At 37.9% G+C, this 18,950-nt stretch overlaps 1 protein-coding gene across 9 annotated transcripts in view; it reads left to right on the top strand.

The window, feature by feature from the left end:
- SULF2 (sulfatase 2) overlaps positions 1 to 18,950 on the top strand; it is a 129,833-nt gene that overhangs the window by 47,637 nt on the left and 63,246 nt on the right. Inside the window, exon 4 of one of the 9 annotated variants that reach the window (XM_072350484.1) lies at positions 10,990 to 11,120. The exons of the other annotated variants lie outside the window; for them this stretch is intronic. The gene's annotated coding sequence lies outside the window, so the exon portion shown is untranslated. The remainder of the gene's footprint in view (positions 1 to 10,989; positions 11,121 to 18,950) is intronic. 9 annotated transcript variants of the gene reach the window in all.

The raw sequence follows: 18,950 nt of genomic DNA, 5'->3' as shown, positions 1-18,950 counted from the left end.
TGCCAAAATGAGCTTTCTTTTTTTCCTTTTCCAAGCTGCATGCCAGAGTCTGGATCAGCATGCAAGTGGTCTGAAGGAAAGCATGTATATGTAGCCACTGAAAAAGCAATACAAATATACAGCTACACCTTCTCCAGCAGCAGCCACCTACACATTAGTTGCTCCATTAGTATGTTATGAGGCTGTCTCTGTACCTGTTGGTGTAAATAAATGCTTTTTCCCCAGTTAGTATCCTTCTGGGCACTGAGAAGCAGATATGCCACACATTTGGCTATTTAGACTTCAACCTGTGTTTAAAACTATTGTATGACAGCTGTTCTCCTGCCATCTCTGGTGTTATCTCTGTGTTCAGTGTGCTAATAGAGTTTACTTGCCCCAAGGATAATCAACTGCACTGCCACTGAAGTGTGTCTGCTTTATTATATCCAGCACTCTATTATTTTGGCTTTAGATGCTTTGCTTATCTGTTATATTCTCAAAACTCTGTGCTGGTTTGAATTAACCACTTGGTAGTCAGAGTGAGTGCAGTGCGATGCAGTGCTTCATCAGTTTTGTTCTCTCTGGACGTTTCTATGATTCAGTGCACGATGCCAACCAGGAACTGTGGAATTTAAGGTCTCTGGGGTCTAAGTAACTAACAAGCTTCCATTATTCCATTCCTGGCTTCCATTAATTTTGCTGCTGCTCTTTTCAGACTGTCAGGCTATGCGAGGAACTTATTTGCTGGGAGCTATAATCATGCCAATCATTAGAAGCAGAATGGTGAATATTCATTTTTAAGTCGTATAGGCTAATAGGTTTGCCTTTGCTTTTCAAATTTCATTTAACATTGAGTGAAAGATATTAATTAGGTAAGCAAAAAGGAAATAAAGAATTAAGCCAGACAATGCTGAAGAAAGTTTGTCTGGAGCACAACAGCTGTGGAGGCTCGGTGAAGTACTATTTGTGTGCTCAGCCACTATGTAGAGATTGGCAGTGTAGCATAACAATGTAATAAATAAAGTAAAGGTGACAGTAATGGGTTATTTTTCATATAGCAACAAGCAACAGGCCATAAACCCAAGTGGCTGTTTTGCCTAAAGAAGCATACTGTTGTTGCTGTGCGTGAGATTCCCCACCTTTCCTTCTAAGGGCAGTTGTGAGCCAATGTGAGAATATTCAGGTATTGTCCTGTATTTGTCGTATTGTTGAGTGCAGAGTTACACGTAACTGATACTTGCTGATGCTTTTAGCAGTGTGAATGCTGGATGGGCTTCTGTCCTCTGAGTCAAGCTACAAAGCAGTACTTGCAAAGCAATCGTCAGAAACCTTGGCTGTGCTGAAGAGTCTCAGAGCTTTTTCCAGGATAGGTTCACAATTAGTATTTGGTGAGTCACAAATGTCCATCCTATGTGTAACAGGAACAGTAGTGGTGTAGTCTTGCAAAACCCAACAACAAAAAAGCCCACTGTGGCCAACTCAGAAAGGAAATGTGTACTTACCATCTCAGCTGCATTTCAACCTGCTCCTTCAGCTTAGATTTTCTGATATGCGACTTTAAATTGCAAAAAGGAGAAAAGATACTTTATGCTAAAAAGTAAGGGTTTTTTGTACAACATATCAGACCAGTTTGAACTAGTTCTATTGAGGTTTGCTACTGCTGGTTGTTGTAAGCACTGAGCATTTTGCTTAGTCTTATTCAAATTACTGCATATGATAGGGATGTATCAGTTCTGTTATTGCAGCATAGTATATTCCACAAGATCTGACTGCAATAAAAAATTGCTATTGATTCAATATGTGAATTGATAGGGTTAATAAGATGAAGGAAAGTTTTTTTTTTTGTTTTTTGTTTTTTTTTTTAAAGACATCTAAATGTTGGAAATGTGCTTTAGTGATCCATGAGAAATATTGATCTTGGTTTTTTTTTAAACTTGAGAAATAAAAAAATAATACAGAAATGTGCCTCTTCTCAGCATTTGCTGAACTGTGTTCTTACATTCAAGCTGCAGACAGCTGTGAAGCCAATTGTCCCTTCTCTGGCACTTCTCAAAACTTTTGTATCAAAGTTGGTCACAGCATCACTGTGAGCTCGTCTGACTACCCAAACACAATCTGAGAGAGCTCATTAAGTGACGTGATTGAACTGAGGCTGAAGGTAATGCTCAGCTTTCCCAATGCCCATCAGAATGGTTGTCTGTCACAGATATTGGACATTGCGTTTCCATTTCAGTAAACAGGAGGCCCTGCTGCTCACAGTTGATGTAAAAAATATTATCTAAGAAGAAAGAAATGTCAAATAAAGTCTTTGTAAAAATATGAGCTTTATCTACAGTAAAGTTCTCTGAAAACATGATTCTGATAGCAATTAAGGGACACTTGATAATTCTGTTGAAGACAGACACACATTTACAGGAAGAGCAATATTGCAAATAGTGCAAAGCTCTTCCAGGCTCAGGCAAAGTAAGCAATATATTATTGACTCTTCAGACCTTTTCTGGTGGTTTGATGTCGCTGAAGTTTGTGGAAGACTGAACAGTTCTGCTCATTCTGTCCTTTGAGTGACTGGATGTGATTTATCCCAGCAAAGGGGGCTCAATTGTTCTGGTCTGCCAGGAAACCTTACGCTACTATAAGTACATACATTGTTCTGTATTATTTCTGTCCTTCCTTGCCTTTTGGTATTGATGCTACCTGTGATGGAGACATGGGAAATAAGATTTGTTCTGTTGTTACAATGCTTAGCTGTAAGGTAGCCTCCTGTATATGCCATGTAGTGATGAAAGTTCATCAGTTAAATAGTAATCTAAGTTTGTTGAAGAGCTTGTTTTAGTTCCAGGGTCTGTAAAACAAGAATTTTACTTAAAGACTTGCTAGTTGTGATGGCTCCTTTTTCACAGCAGTTCTGAATTACCTGTGGGTATGGGGTTACAGGTGTGAGTGTGGTTGCATTTATGTGGCTATGGGTATCTGAAACATGGGATAATCAGTTGGGGGTCATACTGTAAAAACAGTCAGTAAAGGTGACATAAGTTTGCTTAAGGGTTGCTAGCTGATGGATAATGTCTTTCAAGGGAAATAATGTGGTCAGATTGCTTTTATGTGAACAGAAGCTGGTCAGCGTGACTTATATTGCTGGCTCATTATTGTGGGTAGACCTGTGCTTATTTACCTTACTTTTGACCATGGTGTTACATACACAGTGATATATTTAGTGAAATAATTATTTAGGGATAGCCACTACTTCAATTCATTTTCATTACTGGTTTTTTTGTTGTTGTTGTTGTTTGTTTTTTGTAAGTATATAACAAGTGGATAAAAGGGGGATTAACGTACATTTAAAAGAAATAAAAGCCCCTCTGTTTTGATAAGGCACAATATTCTAAGATTAGAGGAATTAGACAGGCATAACATAGGACTAAAAGAATGATAACGTTATCGAGGGCTACAGAAACAGATGCCAAGTTCTTACACTTTATTTTCCTCCTCTCTAAGGAGACAACATACACATAACTGTGTTATATAAAAAGCTAGACAAGTTTAACAACCTTGTTACTCCTTTTTTTTTTTTCCCCCCCAATGCTTTGTATGAGAAGTGAAGCCAGCATTAGTATGCTGTTAATTGCACAATGACTGTATTTCATACAATCATAGAATTGTTTGGCTTGGAAGGGACCTCTACGATGATCTCTTTCCAACCCCCTGCTGCACGTAGGGACACCTCCCTCTAGACCAGGTTGCTCACAGCTGCATCCAGTCCAGCCTTGAAAGTTTCCAGGGAGGGGGCATCCACAGCCTCATGGGACAACCTGTCCCAGTGCTTCAGCAGCCTCACAGTAAAGAATTTCTGCCTAATATCCTGTCTAAATCTACCTTCTTCCAGTTTAAAGCCCTTACCCCTTGTCCTGTCACTACATGCCCCTTTAGAAAGTTTATAGCTTACTGCAAAGATTGTTGTATATTGTAGCAAAATTTAAGGCTTTATCTGCAAGGTGTTTTCAGGGTATGAAGTGACTTCTCTGACTTTGTCTTCGTTTTTGGTGGGCTGTTTTTTTGTTGGTTTTTTTTGCTTTTGTTTTTGGTAAGCAGGAAATAAGCCAGCTGTCAAAATATTTTTACCATGTGTTACTCAAGATGCACATTTGCTAGTGGGGTGCTGAACAGGCACTGTATATGAGGAAAAAGGTTTATAAGCAAGTCAGAATATACTTTAACAAAATTGCTTTATCTGACACCCCTTTAACAGAGCACGGCTCTGTATTTTTCTTTTTGTGGGAATTTGAAGTTGTAAATCATCCTGCTCAGTCTTAGTCTTCTCTTTCTCAGAAATGTTTTTTACTAGGCAGAGAAGTGCTTTGTATTCTGTGGTCTCCTGGGGGTATCCACTTTAATTTTCAGTTTATTATAATTTACTTTCTTTGTTGACTCTTAATTTCATTTCATCATAACTTGGCACGTTGTTTAGCTGCTGTTTCCCAAGGTCTGCAGCTCCCCTGCCCTGGTCATGTCACTTTTGATTAAGCAGTTGAGAAGCCCTTTACCCAGCTTCTAAAGGGTAAAAGTCAAAAATCAATAACGTGCCAGTCCTCCCCAAGTGCAGTAGCAGTCAGAGGTAAATGAATGATTAAACATGATGAATAACAGTGTAATGGAAGACGTAAAGTAGGGAAAAGTGCTCACTTTAGCCTAAACTCAGAGATTTATTGCTGAGTACTACAAATAATGGAATCATCAATCTTCCAAGGACTGAAAAAACGCATCCACTGCAGCCAGTTTGAGATGCAGCAAAAGAAATCTTACCTCCTCAACCTTGCCTGTTGCGGTCTGTTTACTCTGTTGTGTCAGGACAGATGCTATGTAAGGAAATGAACATTTAAACTTCGTAGTTAAATGTGGGTGTTTTTTGTTTGTTTTTTTGTTTGTTTGTTTTTGTTTCTTGTTTTTTGGTGTTTTTTTTTTGCACATCTCCATCATATGATGCTATTTTGGTGGACAAAGTGTTTTGTAGTTACGAATAAGTTGATTTTTTTTTTTTTTCTATTTTTGTGGTAGCTGATTTGTGTACGTGAAGTTTTCAGGTTTGAAATACGTTCACTTATTTGACAGCAATAGATTTGTGGTTGCTTTTTTTTCCACTTGCAATGAACTCAAAGTAGGCAGCTGTTAAAATACAATGCCTGATTTATAAAATAAATACCATGCATGGGAGGGAATACCAATAATTCTGTAGAGTTCTGTCCTTTGCTCTATGTCTCTGGATAGCATAGTTTAGTTTGGATGATGTGCCTGTCAGGAGAACAGCATAACTCACAGGTGAAAGATGTAATAAAGAAGGGAGGAAAAAAAAACCTAGAAAAATCTCGCTGTGGTGCTTCACTCACATCTTTATGTAACTCTGAAATATGTATTATATTTTGATTCATATCTGCTTGATAGCAAGTACTGGCAGACAGTGAAACCAGGACTATCGTCTGTCTTGGTTGCACTACCATAAATTCTGAATTTGGCAAAACAGTTGAAAGGTTTTATGGGTGAACACGGTGTCTGAATTTGAAACAGTTTGATTGAGACTCGTGCTTGTTCTCTTTTGGGAAGCTCAGTGCTCAAATAAGATTCTCTGTGTTTTAAGATCCTAAATAACTCTTTGGATTTTATCTTTTCCCAGTAGCTGTCAGGTAGGTGTGTGGTGTAGAAAGTTGTCTGGGAGGTTTCCTTTTCTGTGGATAGAAATTCTAATTTACTGCTACTGCTTGTTCTAATTTAACAATTCTATGGAAAAATAATGTGATGCCAGTGGTGTTTTTATCCTCATTAGTGATAAAGCCTTTACTAACTTCTGCCAACACAGCTCAGATGTCAGTTCTGCAGACCTCACATAGCTCAGTTATGTTAGCGAAAGCCTATAGTAGAAGTAGCCTTCTACCCTGTGCAAGTAACAAAATTCTGCTTTAAGTTTGTTTTGTGAAACTAAATTATATGGATTTCCTCACCACATTTGTCTAATATGGATATTTATTAAATGGGGACCATTAAAAACTTCTGTTTTAACCTGTTAAGACTTGGCAGAGATGGTTGCCTTAAGCAATCCTTAAGATTTGAAAGTGGAGCCTTTTCAACGATAAAAGGCAAAGATGATTATTTCAAAAGTTTGAGCTTGTAAGGAGTAGTGGGAATAATGTGGAAACACTAAACATTGTTGAGCTTCTAAGTCAGTTCTTTGCTTGGCTATTTTCAAAAGAAGATTGAATAGAGACAACAGATTTTTTTGCCTTGCTCACCAGAGGGGGGGAAAATACAACAGAATGGGGTGTGTGTCCATATTGCATGACTAGAGAAGGCTTCTTGACTGTAGCTGTAGATTCTCTGAGCTCAATGTAGTCTGTACTGGATTAAAAAGAATGTTTCCAAACAGTCCATCTCTTGCAGGATGCAGTGGTATGAATTTGGATCGAAATCCTGCAGGTCAAAGGTTTATTCATTACCATGCTACAAATTTAAATGCCTGAGTTATCTTTGAGTCATCCCTGCATACTGAAGCGAGTCTGCATTGCAAGAAGTATGTGGGGGTGTGATCAAGCTTAGGGAAGCATAGATATAATAGCAGGAAGTTCCTAAGGACTGTGAACAGCAGCTCCATGGATCTGGTACTGCAACCACCTCTTCCTGAGAAGAAATTTCTGTTGGCTCTTCATTCAGTAGGAAAAACAGTGAAATGAAGGTGCTATTTTTCTTCTCTTTTCCTTTTATCTTTGAATAAAGCAAACTTTAATCTTTTATTATGAGAAATCTTAGATATCTTTATAATATTTTGAATTCAGGAACTCAGTTATACAAATTTTCATTACTACTTTCTCAAGTGTTTACTTTCTAGATGCGTGCATTCTTCTGGTGTTTTCTAATTGGATGCAGCATCACTGTTCTGGGTTTCACTGTCAGTCACATCTCTTGTATGTGGCCCTTTGTATCATCTCTACAGAAAACTGTTTAACTCTGAAATCTCTTCACTCCTTGTGTTTCCTGTGACCTATTAGCTCTTCAAAGAAACTTCTACTCTCATCTCTTGTACTCCCCTCACCCCAAGGACTTCTGTGGAATTCACTCTGCCTTGTACAAGTATCTTCTGCAAAATTCATGTCTTCTCTGTGGAACTTCAGAGATACCATATATTTAAGTTAATCTGGCTGTTCTGATATTTAATTCCCTTCCACACTGAGGTGAGGTATGTGGTACAGTATGGCCTGCAGCCATTTTGAATCCCTAGATTCTTCTCCCTGTGACACTTCCCAGAGGTCTAGCAGCAATCTCTTTTCATTTATTACGCATACTATTAATTTGCCACGGGGTCTGGTATTGATCTTTCAGCCCTATGAAAGGCAGCTCTCTTAACTCTAACCCTTTTTCTTGGAAGGATAGAACTTGTATCCTGAGGTGTTTCCCAATTACCATCAAGTAGTTAATCCACCCCTTATTCTTTAATTATTTTAACTGAGCTACAGTGTAAGAAATACAAAGAAGCTTGCTTCTAAAGCTTGCAAAAGCACTGTCAGAAATGTATTCTACCAGTGAAGAGAAGGAAGACAACGCAAACAAAGGCTGTGACTAATTTGCTTCCTAATCCTGCTGAGTGGCATGTTATTTGTGTTCCTGGGCTGTTCATTTCTGTTTGATATGATCGGTCGGGCTGCATCATTGAACTCCTACGTCCGTCTAAATGCAAATGGTTCTGTATTAGGTATTATTACATGCAGTCTATTGTTTCTTGCTGTTCTTCATTCTGAGCATGATTCTTTCTCCCCTTCTGGCTTTTGCTACCTTTTGGAGCTGTTTTAGAGGAAGAGTAGTAAACATATTGGTATATTTACTCCCTATTCTGACAGTTTAGATTTATTTGATTTGTCTAAATTACTTTTCTCTTTTTGCTGGTTTGAACACAGCTGGTACAAGTATGTTCTGGCAGATACATGTGGTATCTTGTAGTGACATTTTTCCCAGTGACTGAACTAGCTGATCAGAGACACTTTTGGTGTAGGATGAAGATAATCTTAAAAATTAAAACTAAATGTATCTTCCTTATTTCAGAAACTAAGTCATACGTATCCTGCTGTATCTGAATTGCACTCCATTAGTGTTGAATTTGGAGGAGAAGACAGGAGAGCATGGGGCTGAGTCAAAAAAGGCTCTGCACCATTTTGGGGATCCAGTTTAGGGTAGACTTTGCCTTGCTGTGAGCTGCTGCTGGAAGTAGAAGTAATATTAATTAGAATTAATAAACACAGACTTCTAGTTGGACAGTTGTCACCTGAGAGCTTCATCTCCATGGTCTGAAACTTAACCTGGCAGTGGGGATTCTCGCAGAATGAAGGTCTCCCTAAAGCACAGGTGAGTCTTGTGACTTTGGGCCTGACAAGGACAGATCAGTGCTGCCAAGCATATGACATCTAATTGGAGAAGGACTCTTTATCTTCCTATGTCAAGGAAAGTTTTCAGCTTTTCTGCTTTCAACAGTTCTTAGTGTTCTGTGTTGCGCTCTACCCTACTGTTGTTGTTTGTAAGTGCTTTGGCTACTTGTAAAACTCAATATTGGGATGTGTGACAGCAGTTTGATGTGCATGCCACAGGCCTTTCCTTAGAGAGCTTAGAAGCTGACCAGGCAACAAGAATGTGCCTGTCTTTCCTCTGGGCTTGCTGTATATTTGAAGTATAGAACTTCAGACAATCTGTGACCATATAAAAGGCTTCTGAGCTATTCCTTCCCTATGTGGCTGAATCATTGTGGAATTAGACATATAAATAGGAAAACGTTCATATTTTAGAGTGATTGTCATTTATGGGGGCTCTGGTGAATAGCACAGTACTCTATGTCTGAAAATAGCCGGGGAGAATCCTGCACATTCCACAAGGAGGGAATGCTGCTGCCCTGTTCTTCCTGAGGCTGACAGTGCCTGGCAAGGAACTTCTTAATATAGAATTGCCTCCCTTGAGCATTATGGAGAGAATAGTCTCATACTAATTTACACTGAGTATCTCATGATAGCTAATTGAGAATCTACTTTATAAAAATAAAAGTATGCAATACAATTAAGGATATTTTCCTTTCTGAATTTGAGAAAATTGGGAAAATAAGTGTAGATTTTTTCCTGAAGTCACATGCTGATTCTGTACTAATTGTCCTTTCCCACATAGACTCTCGATAACAAGAAGTGAGAGAGACCTCTCTCTATCCTGTGTCTGCTTCCACTGTTGCCTGTGCATCCAAACTGGGAGGAACACAGGGAAGTACAGGGAAATATGAGCTCAAAATGCAGGCAGGGCTTAACCCTTGCAGTGAAAGGCAGCTCAGTGTGCTGCTTATTCCTAATCATGTCGAGAAGCTTTGTTATGAAATTACCATTTAAAAAGTGGTCTGTCAGTATCTAGCAGCTGTAGTAAGTAGTAGCAATGTCAGTTGAGTCCTGTTAACTTTCTCTGTCATAAATAATTGAAGATTTAGATTTAAGCATCTTAGAAATTTGAGCAGAGGTTTTCCTTGTGTTTCTTGGCAGACCCAGTTGTATCTCAGGAGTTAATAAGTTAACTTGCTTAACCACAGATAAGCTGTGCAGAGTATTGTAATTATCATTACCTATTAAAGTAGGATTCAACTTTCCTTTGCGCATGCAAAGTGCGTTACATCGTTTGTCAGAAAGCAGAAGTTGCTTCATAGCAGCTTGATCTGTCCTTAAGACAAATTCTTTCTGTGCATGCTGGGAAATAGTTTCTACATCAGTTTGGAGAGTTTCCTGCTTTTATTTGGAAGGATTGTCCTCATGAAATCTCAAACAACTTGGTAACCACGCCAGTCATATCCTGTTCAGCTTGTTCATTTCCGTATGACTTACAGTCTCAAAACTGCTGCAAGGAATATAATAAAATCACTCAGTAATTGGCATGGAGTGCGTTCTAAAAATTGCTTACAAAGTACAGAACATTTTTCTTCTTCAAAGTCTCCCACTGGCATTTCTGAAAAAAGTGTGGTGGTCTGGAAAGTAAGTTCAAATTTGTCTGTGCTGGCATCCTTTGTGTGGGGTCAATTCTAAACTACTGGGTCAATTCTGGCATTATTCTAAACAGTTCAAACATTTCTTTTTGTGTAAAATGTATTGCCATACGCAAGAGGAACTTCTAACAGAGTAAATGAGTTGGATAGAGAAATTCTTTGAACGCCATTGATCAGTTCATCTGGCATAAAACTTATGGAACTCCTGGTTGCCCAAGCTTTGTATTAATGCACTTCTCTATCAAGCATAATGAGCATGTGGTCAACTTATTCTATTCTGTCTCCCTAAAAGATAATGTTGTATTTAATGATAGTCTCATCTTACATAGAAGTGTCTCTGTGTACTCTTTACAGCCTACTTCATTTTAGTTTGTTATATCCTTTAATGGTATGCATACACTGTCAGAATCTGGAAGAGTTACAGTTAAGCTGCCTTTTGCTGTTTAATGTCAACTGCATCTTTGCTCCAGCAGTTGTATCTCCCAGGAACTGCTTCAGAAGCTTTTGGTGTTCAGTTGACATCTTACAGTGCTGACCTCAGCTGCATTAACAACTTGTTAGAACAGATGTTGTTTCAGAAATCCTTAATGATGACAGCACCTTTTCACAAATGCAGCATCCATTAATCACACGTCGGACATCATTTCAACACCAAAGGCTAGAAGGTGGTTGCCATGCATCTTCACTGTTGCTGACCTGTCAGTGTCAGTTCACCAGTATCAATGGATTTTACTCAGTATGCAACGGTAGGAACTGGCATCAGGAGAGGTGGAGTGTTCAGAGGGTTTGAGTTACCCTGATGGTTATTCCCTAAGTTAGCTTGTCAGGTCCTTTATTTTTTAAAAAGGTAATAGAACTTCGTAATCGTTGAGTGTTATTTAATGATGTTCAGTTTATGTTAAGATTGTTTTATTTAATCTTATGAAGCCTGAATTAAGAAAAATCATTTTAATGTGCACCTATTGACTTTCCAGCTACTACAAAATGATTTGAAATAAATCATGAGAACAGTGTGATACTTCATAGACAAAAGTGTGCCTTGATGAGGGAGGAATGAAGGAGTTGATTCAGTTTGGACTGCAGCAAAAACTGCTGGATATGACAGGTACATGCGTAAACGCAAGCCTGGCATATTATAGACTCAGCTTTAATAAATACCAATACATTTTGAGGCATTTCTTAGTTTTCAGGTATATTATACCTTACAGCTGTTAGAGCTTTTGTACTGTTTTATTTTCTAAATGATGAATCTATGTATCAGTGAGGTCTAAAGGAGCTGTATTTTTATCAAGGCTTCAGGATACTGTGTGCCACAGAAAAACAAAACAAAGATGTAACCATGGCTCTGATCTCATTTGATAACAATATGCATGAGGCTGGAGGACATACAATATTGGTTGAATTGCCTGCTTTCTATGTGGCTTTCTGCATAAAACACCTTCCTAACAAGGCTTCCAGTACATTTTCTTTCTTTTAAAGATAACAAGACTCCTTGTATGAGGAAAATAGGGGAATCCAACCAATATATAAAGTGAATTTGCCCTGAAAATCAGAGTAGGGATAATAGCCTATCCTTTAGGGCTTCATGTTTGCCTCATAAGGCCAGTATATATACTGTGTTATACCTGCTCACAGCAATATGGTTGATAGGAGTATAAACAAATTAGTATGTTCTCTGTAAAGTAACTGGCATGTTTTTACCATGCAGATCCCTGGAGTACCTGATAAATATGCAGTGTCAGGCTCATTTCTTTAAAGAAACATTGGCACCTGCTCTGTGCTGCTTAGAAATAAAAATCTTTCCTCTGTAAACTGCTTAAGAAAAAATCACTCCTGAATTTTTTTGTCTATGTAATTCTAAAATACGTAAGCCTAACTGTTCTGTGATTTGCCCCTCTTGTTCTTTGTATTTATTGGTTGTTTAAGGTGTGTATGAACAGTTTTGCTGAAGGGTTCATTCCCTCAGTACTGGAATTTTCCAAGCTAGTGTTCCACAGAGTTTCTTGCATATAGATGTTGACTCATCTATTGAGCTTGTCAGGGCATATTTTCCTTCGGAAGTTCAAAACAGTCTTGCAGATGCTGTATTTTTCCCTCAGAGAGAGCAGTGTGTTATGACATTTGTTCCTGGAAAGGTTCACAGGACAAGCTATGATTCACTTTTTTTTCCCTCCTTTCATGAGAGAATTTCTTAAGAGCCTGTTTTGCATCAGTTTGGATGTGCACACCTGTAGTCACATTAAACTGCTTAGGATGTAGCAAGTGCACTTGCAGTCTGTGTGCATGTTTAGCCACCTGCCTATCTCAGGAAACAACCTTGAGCTCCATAAGTAGAAGGCTGTGTTTTGTGACCAAAATGAATTTCAGTAGTAACAGAAACACGGGGAAATGCTATAGATTCTTGGAGAGCATGCTTCCTAATGTTACTGCAGAAAGCTCAGTATGCACAGTATCTTATCCAGCTGAGAAACATCAGTGAAGGAAGGCAGTAAAATACTGCTTGTCAAATATAACTCATTTAAAATTAATAATAGTATAACACTGTCTAGTTGGTCACACTGTTCAGTTAGGTTTGTCTTAGAAGTTGACCTTGCTAAACCCCATTATGTTTAGTGCATAAATGAAAAATACATTTTATCATATAATTGATAATAACTTAATCATTGGGTTTTTATGAAGGGGGATGCATATGTGCGTAAACATTGGGGTGACTTGTTTTTAAACATCTGACATGTTTAGATGGGGAGATTCCTGGATAAAATTGAATTTGTTTGTCAGGCACTGCAGCCCTCAGATGAAAATACTAATTGTGGCCTTACTGCCGGCAATACACTGTACATTAGAAACTCACTCCATTTTCTGTTAGTACTCCTTAGTGTTTGGAAATCAAGTGATTGGGTGTTTTTATGAGTGCAAGCAGTATCAAAGGTTTGAAATGTGCTTTGTTTTAAAGTAATGCAAATGAATGAGGAGGAAGTCTTGTGTTCTAGGAATCAAGTTAAAAAAATGTATTAAACTTTGAAACCTCTGAGATTAAAATGCTTTATATTCAAGCTCAACTAGAAATAATTTTATAAACAGTAAAGGTCCTTGGATGGCATGCAGTTCTTCATATTGGATGCACAAACTATTGAGAAACTGTAAGATTACAACATTTTCTAGAATGCTGAAGTTTGAATGAAGGTCTGATTAGAAGAATATGTGATGATAAGATGTGATAATACCAAGTGTATTCTGTGTTGAAAACTTTTTCTCCCTTTCTTCTAAGATGAAAGTTTATGGATTTAATATTTGCAGGGTACCAAATGTGGTGAACAGTAAAAGAAGAATAGAACTGAGGAATAAATAGAGTAAAATATGCAAGTACCTAACTAAATATGGATAAATGCTTGGTAAGGCATTTTGACAAGGCCTTTGCTTTGACAGATAAAGATGAGAGCACATCAGGGGAAGTAGAACTGATATGAGATTTGTGCTGCTAACAGACGCTGCGCCAATTTTGTGTATACTGTAAATTTATGTCTTGTCTAGAAATCAAGAGCAAGTGTCTTGGAAAGATGAGATCGTTTGTCTTATCCCAGAACACAGCCAACCTGGAAGCCATTATTTTTACTGACCCCAGGGGGGCACAAATCTTGGAGTAGCTATTTTAGATGTTGAAATTGTTCTGTTTCTGTTTGATTCTTGCACTGCTCCTGTCAGAATGTCTCTGGATCTCACAGTATACCAAGTCACCAAAGTAACAGTTGCCATCTTCTCTTCACCCTCTAACCTTTGGGTAGGGGAAAGCACATGCAATGCAATACTTGGTTTCTGTTTAAATATACACTGGGTGGGCTTTTTTTATTATTAAAGAAATATTTTTGATAGGAGTTTTGTATTTAATGGAGGTGTGGTTTTATTTATTTATTTATTTTCAACAGAGAAATGTTATATCAAAAACAGAGTCAGGAATGTTTTAACTGCATGCTGTATATCATCATTTATATGGGTACATGTTTAGAATGAAATGAGTAACATTAGATGTAATATTTTGTACCCTGCGGAGTGCTTGAGTACTCAAAGAAGAGGTCAAGTACTGCTGCTTCCTAACAGGTTCAACTGTGATTTTGAGCCTCTTTACACTCCATCAATAAAATGAGAGTAAGAGTGATTGGTCACAAGAATGCCAGGATTGTTGCTGACTGAAGAGCTTGGTAAGACTTTATTTGGATGGTAGTGTATGATACTGTTACATCAGCAAGATTGCATCAGGCAAATGGAGAAGAATTTTTTCTGCCATGGTTGAAGTGTTTGAAAAAATACTGGCAGAAACACAAGGAGATGTAAACCAAGACCATGGCTTAGGATGCCATTATTTTTTCTCTTGCTGCATTTTATGCAGTCTGAAAACACTGAGTGTATTTCTGATGTTGTCTGTCCTCTCAACCTTTTCCTTTCATCTTTGATCATGCCTATTGATTTTTATTTCAACTAACTGAATTCAGGAAGAGTGCTAACTGTGAAGTGGAAAATCACACTACTGTTTCCTGTGTATTAGCTGGATTTAGCTGTCACACAGCTTTCTGCAACTTCCGGAGGAGAGGAAGCTTAGAGGGAGGTGCCAGTCTCTTTTCCCTGGCAAAGAGATGACATAATGCATGGAAATGGCACAAAAGTAGGTGTAAAGAGGAATAGTATGAGCTAAATGGGAGTTCCCTTTATGGGGACATCCACAAGGCTATGTTTTACAGAAGCTTGTTGAGGGAGATTCAAGCAGATTGACTTTATTTTTTACTAGTGGCAATCAACCTTGAAACTGATGCTGTTGTTGTGCTTTGCAGGTTTGCTCTTTACTCTCTGTACTTCTGACTGTACTCTAGATAAATTTGAGAGGTCCAAGAGATCAAGGTGCCTGTATCGTATACAAGTATAATAACTTAAAATTATGATGAACGAACACTTTCTGCTTGAGGATGCTCACCAAGACACCCACTGACTTCATTCAGTTCCTCAGAACTAGTTACTTAATTGACTTTATCTTTGTGGTTAGATGTGACAAGACTGTTCCCATGTGTATTACAAAGTAACAGAAGGGAAAGAGAAACATTAATAAAGTTGTAGGTATGTTGGAGAGGGCTTGCCAGCTTTTGAGGACAAATCAGTTGATTTAGGGGCTTGTTAAAATTTAGTAGATCTAAAAGCATGGAAGTGGTGTCCAAACTTTGAAAACCATTCTTTGCTCAGATCAAAACAGAGTGAGACTGAGTTTTTGTCATGCAGGTGTATGTTTAACTTTGAGTGGTGGCATTGTCTGAGTATCTGTATGTATAGAAGTATGTGGAAATGCGAGCTTGAAACTGTTCATGTTTTAATTATAGTTGAGAAATATATTGTATTTAATTTGTCTATTGTAGTTCAGTCTCTCTAATTTAAGAACTGCTGTGAAGCTATTCAAGGAAGTCAGCATTTATTTTTAGAGCTGTAGGTCAGCAAGAGAACTTACAGCACTCTGTTACAGCTGTGTGGTATAATTTCATTTTGTCTACCAGCATTGATTTTATATGCAGCTAATGTGCCTCTAGAAATATCCATCATTTGTGTAATCCTTAAACTTTACGTTTATGCTTCAGGATGGGAGCAAAGTATTTCAGTGATTCAGGCATAAATACAGGCATAGAGCAACCTGTAAGAGTATTTTTAAATGCAATACATTTGAGGTTGTGAAAATGTCACAGACAGGTTATTCTCATCTTATAGAATGCTGCTAAACATAAACTGCAATTTCACTTACGTGGCCTGAGACCAGTTGAGTTGGACCATTTTATGATGCACTTCATTTCAGTAAAAGTGATGTGGGGAAGAAAGCACCAAGATAATAGATTGTTTGGGATCACATTGCTGTTATAGGAGAGAATAATCAGGAACTGGTGCATGTGAAAATGAAAGCACCTACATTTTATAGAGTTTAAATTCCAACTACAGTTATTAGTATCCATATCCATGCAGTTACTGTTTGCAACAGCATTTAATTGTTTCTTTCATTTCTTTCCATTAAACTCATCAAGCTACTAAGAAACTAATCTTCTAACTTACCCTAGCTCATCTCTGTAGTCACCGGGGCAGGTCTAATGAATATTTTCACTAAATTCATTTTCTTCAGACTTAACAGGAAGGGATAAAGAGAACAGCGTACTGCAAACTGAGGAAATACCTGCTATGAACTTGAAAAGGTTTTCTATGAAATTACTACTGCAAAAACAGTCTGAGGAGCCTTGGCTCTGTAACACAGCTTGCTAAATCGAGTGTTTCAGTCTCATCTTTTGCTTTACATTAAGGTCTGATAGGCAAATGCTAGCATTCTGATTCTGTAACTAATAAAGCAAGGAGAATAACGTTTTCATGCAAAACATTGTTTATGATCATTAAGATTAGATCTGTGCAGTACTGGATCATCTGGAAATGTAAATCTAAATCTTTGTTGTTCAAGATCTAGCACAATCTCTTTGTTGTAGGGGTAACTTCATCCATTTTTGAACATGTCAGAACTGACAGAATGGCTTAAGGTTGGCTCTTCTGTTACATGCTTGATCCATTCAGGCCATCGTAAAGTTTGATAGGATATATGCATATATACAGTAATGGCTCCCACAGCAGAGTTTCCTGTCACTCTTCTTGAGACTTCTGCTTCCTCATTTGTCAGACACATGCTCGCAACTGAAGGTGCATGTGAAGAATAAGAACTTGCAGACATGTTTAGGAGAAAAGGTGAAAAAGAAAAGTTCTACTTCAAGAAAATTTGAGAAATAAGTGCTTTCAAAAGTCAAAACGTGCCCTTGAGGTTTCTCTGGTACTCAAATTTGATTACAAAGTAAAAACTGATGAGTAGTGGTTTCTTTAACTTCAGATCCTGACAGCAACAGCGAAGCTCCTCAGTGCTGTGAGGAGTGCATGTGTAACATGGTGTCAGAGCATCCTCCCAGCAGTTTGTTATTGAGTGCTGTCTGATAAAGCAATGCAAATCTGGTGAGTTAACACCAGTGACTATTATCAACTCTGCAACAGACATATCTGCTTTGTTTACACATATTTCTCTTGATCTCCTAGAGCAGTGACCTCAATTGAGCACTGCTGAAAAGGACTAAATTGGAACATGATGTTTTTTCTCTATACAGCGCAGTGAGCTTCAATTTGTTTTCTTGTGGGTCCTTACAGGATCAAAGTAAACAAATTCCTTTTTGATAGTTGTAGTAGAATCATAGAATCTTTCAGTTGGAAGGGACCTTTGAAAGTCATCCAGTCCACCTCACCTGCAGTCAAGATGGACTCACAGCCAGCTGAGGTTGGTCAGAGTTGGTCCAGCCTCACTTGAATGTCTCCAAGTTTGTGGCTTCCACTGCTTCTCTGAACAGCCCATGCCAGCCTATGCTATATATATTGGGCAATCTAAAATACGCTAAACCAGTTAAAGTAAAAATCTAATGGGATTATAATTTATATATTTTCATCTATGAAAGGCCAAAGATTTTCAGTTGACTTCAGATCTGTGCTGTACATCCATATGATAATGCAGCATTCCAGTGTCAGCTTCCTGTTTTATGGTGTCAGCCAAACAAGTTGGATTTGGATTGTAGAAAACCAGGCGCGGTGGGAAATGGCTGGTTGTTAGGTGTTATCTGAGCACCTCATGCTCAAATGTGACAGTTTGTAGCAGTAAGTCAGGAACTGCTTCTCTCTTGTTTCTCTCTGCGTGAGTTCAGTTCCAGCAACTGAAATCTGGGAATGCTTTTCAAACGCTGCTTTCTTCTTTGCAAATATGAATTTTGAGAGTATCTCCATATTTTGAGAGATTGGGCACTTCTGCGTTTTGTTCTAAATTTTAATAAAGTAGATGGCTATATTAAAGAACACTTCAAGTGTGGAGGTTTGTAATTGTAAAACAAGGAGTCTTGAGTAGATTCTCTTTTAATAGGTGTGTCACAGTATCTGTGGTGAAATACTTTTCTGTTCACTGAAAATCTTTCTTCTTGGTAAAATTATACTAGACTATTCCAGTTACTTTGCATTAAACTGATGAAGGCCGGAACAAAAATTGCTCTATAATCTTGTGTGCATTTAGAAAAACACAAGCCAAAAGTGTTGGAAAGGGGCAGTCCACCTTGGGATTATGAAGTACCACTGCCAGAGCCTTTTTGGATTGGAGAAAATCATTCTACTTCATGTACTTGCATACATCAAGTGTTCAACTGCAATTTCAGGACTTAAGGAAAAGTACAAAATTTTTCAGAGCTGTTTCCATTAGGTGTTAAATGCTTCTGAAAAGTCAGTTCACCACATGTTAGATGTGCAAACTGTGCTTGGTGTGTAAAATATGTGACCTGTAACTGGTAATGCAAGGACTTGGTAAAAATACAGACATAGCTTCTACTAATTTTAGTGATAAAATTCTGCCTGAATTAAGGAATATGGGATCAGATATCACAGGGCAGCTCTGAGGTTCAACGAAGAGAGTGTTAAGAGGAACCAATTGGACTTAATTTGTTCTTTGCCAAAATGTAGTTGCAGCCAGCAAGGCTCCTATCGTAATGATGAGTTATTATTTTCTTAATGACAAATAGACTGCTGCCACTGCAGCTAGAGAAAAGAACGTGTTATTTTCCCCAAATGAAAGAAGAAATTATGATTACAAATAATAATTCAAAAGGACAGTATTGAATAGCAAAGGGACTCAGATGGATCTTTGTAATATGCACTAGGCATGAAGAAAACATAGATATAAATGACTTAAAATGGGTACTTGCGTTAAAGAAAGAAAATGTAAGGTTTAAACCAAGATAATTAGGTAGAAGACCAGGATGCTAGTCAGGTTATCTTTTATCTGCTTATATAAGAAGATATGAAAGAGAAATCTAATTGCGTAGAATCTGAGCACAGAGGGTAGCTGAAGACTGATTTT

This window comes from Excalfactoria chinensis, chromosome 15 (assembly GCF_039878825.1).
Source record: "Excalfactoria chinensis isolate bCotChi1 chromosome 15, bCotChi1.hap2, whole genome shotgun sequence".
Lineage (NCBI taxonomy): Eukaryota > Metazoa > Chordata > Aves > Galliformes > Phasianidae > Excalfactoria > Excalfactoria chinensis.
The sequence above is the reverse complement of the archived record's forward strand: the minus strand, read 5'-3'. Positions and strand labels throughout refer to the sequence as shown.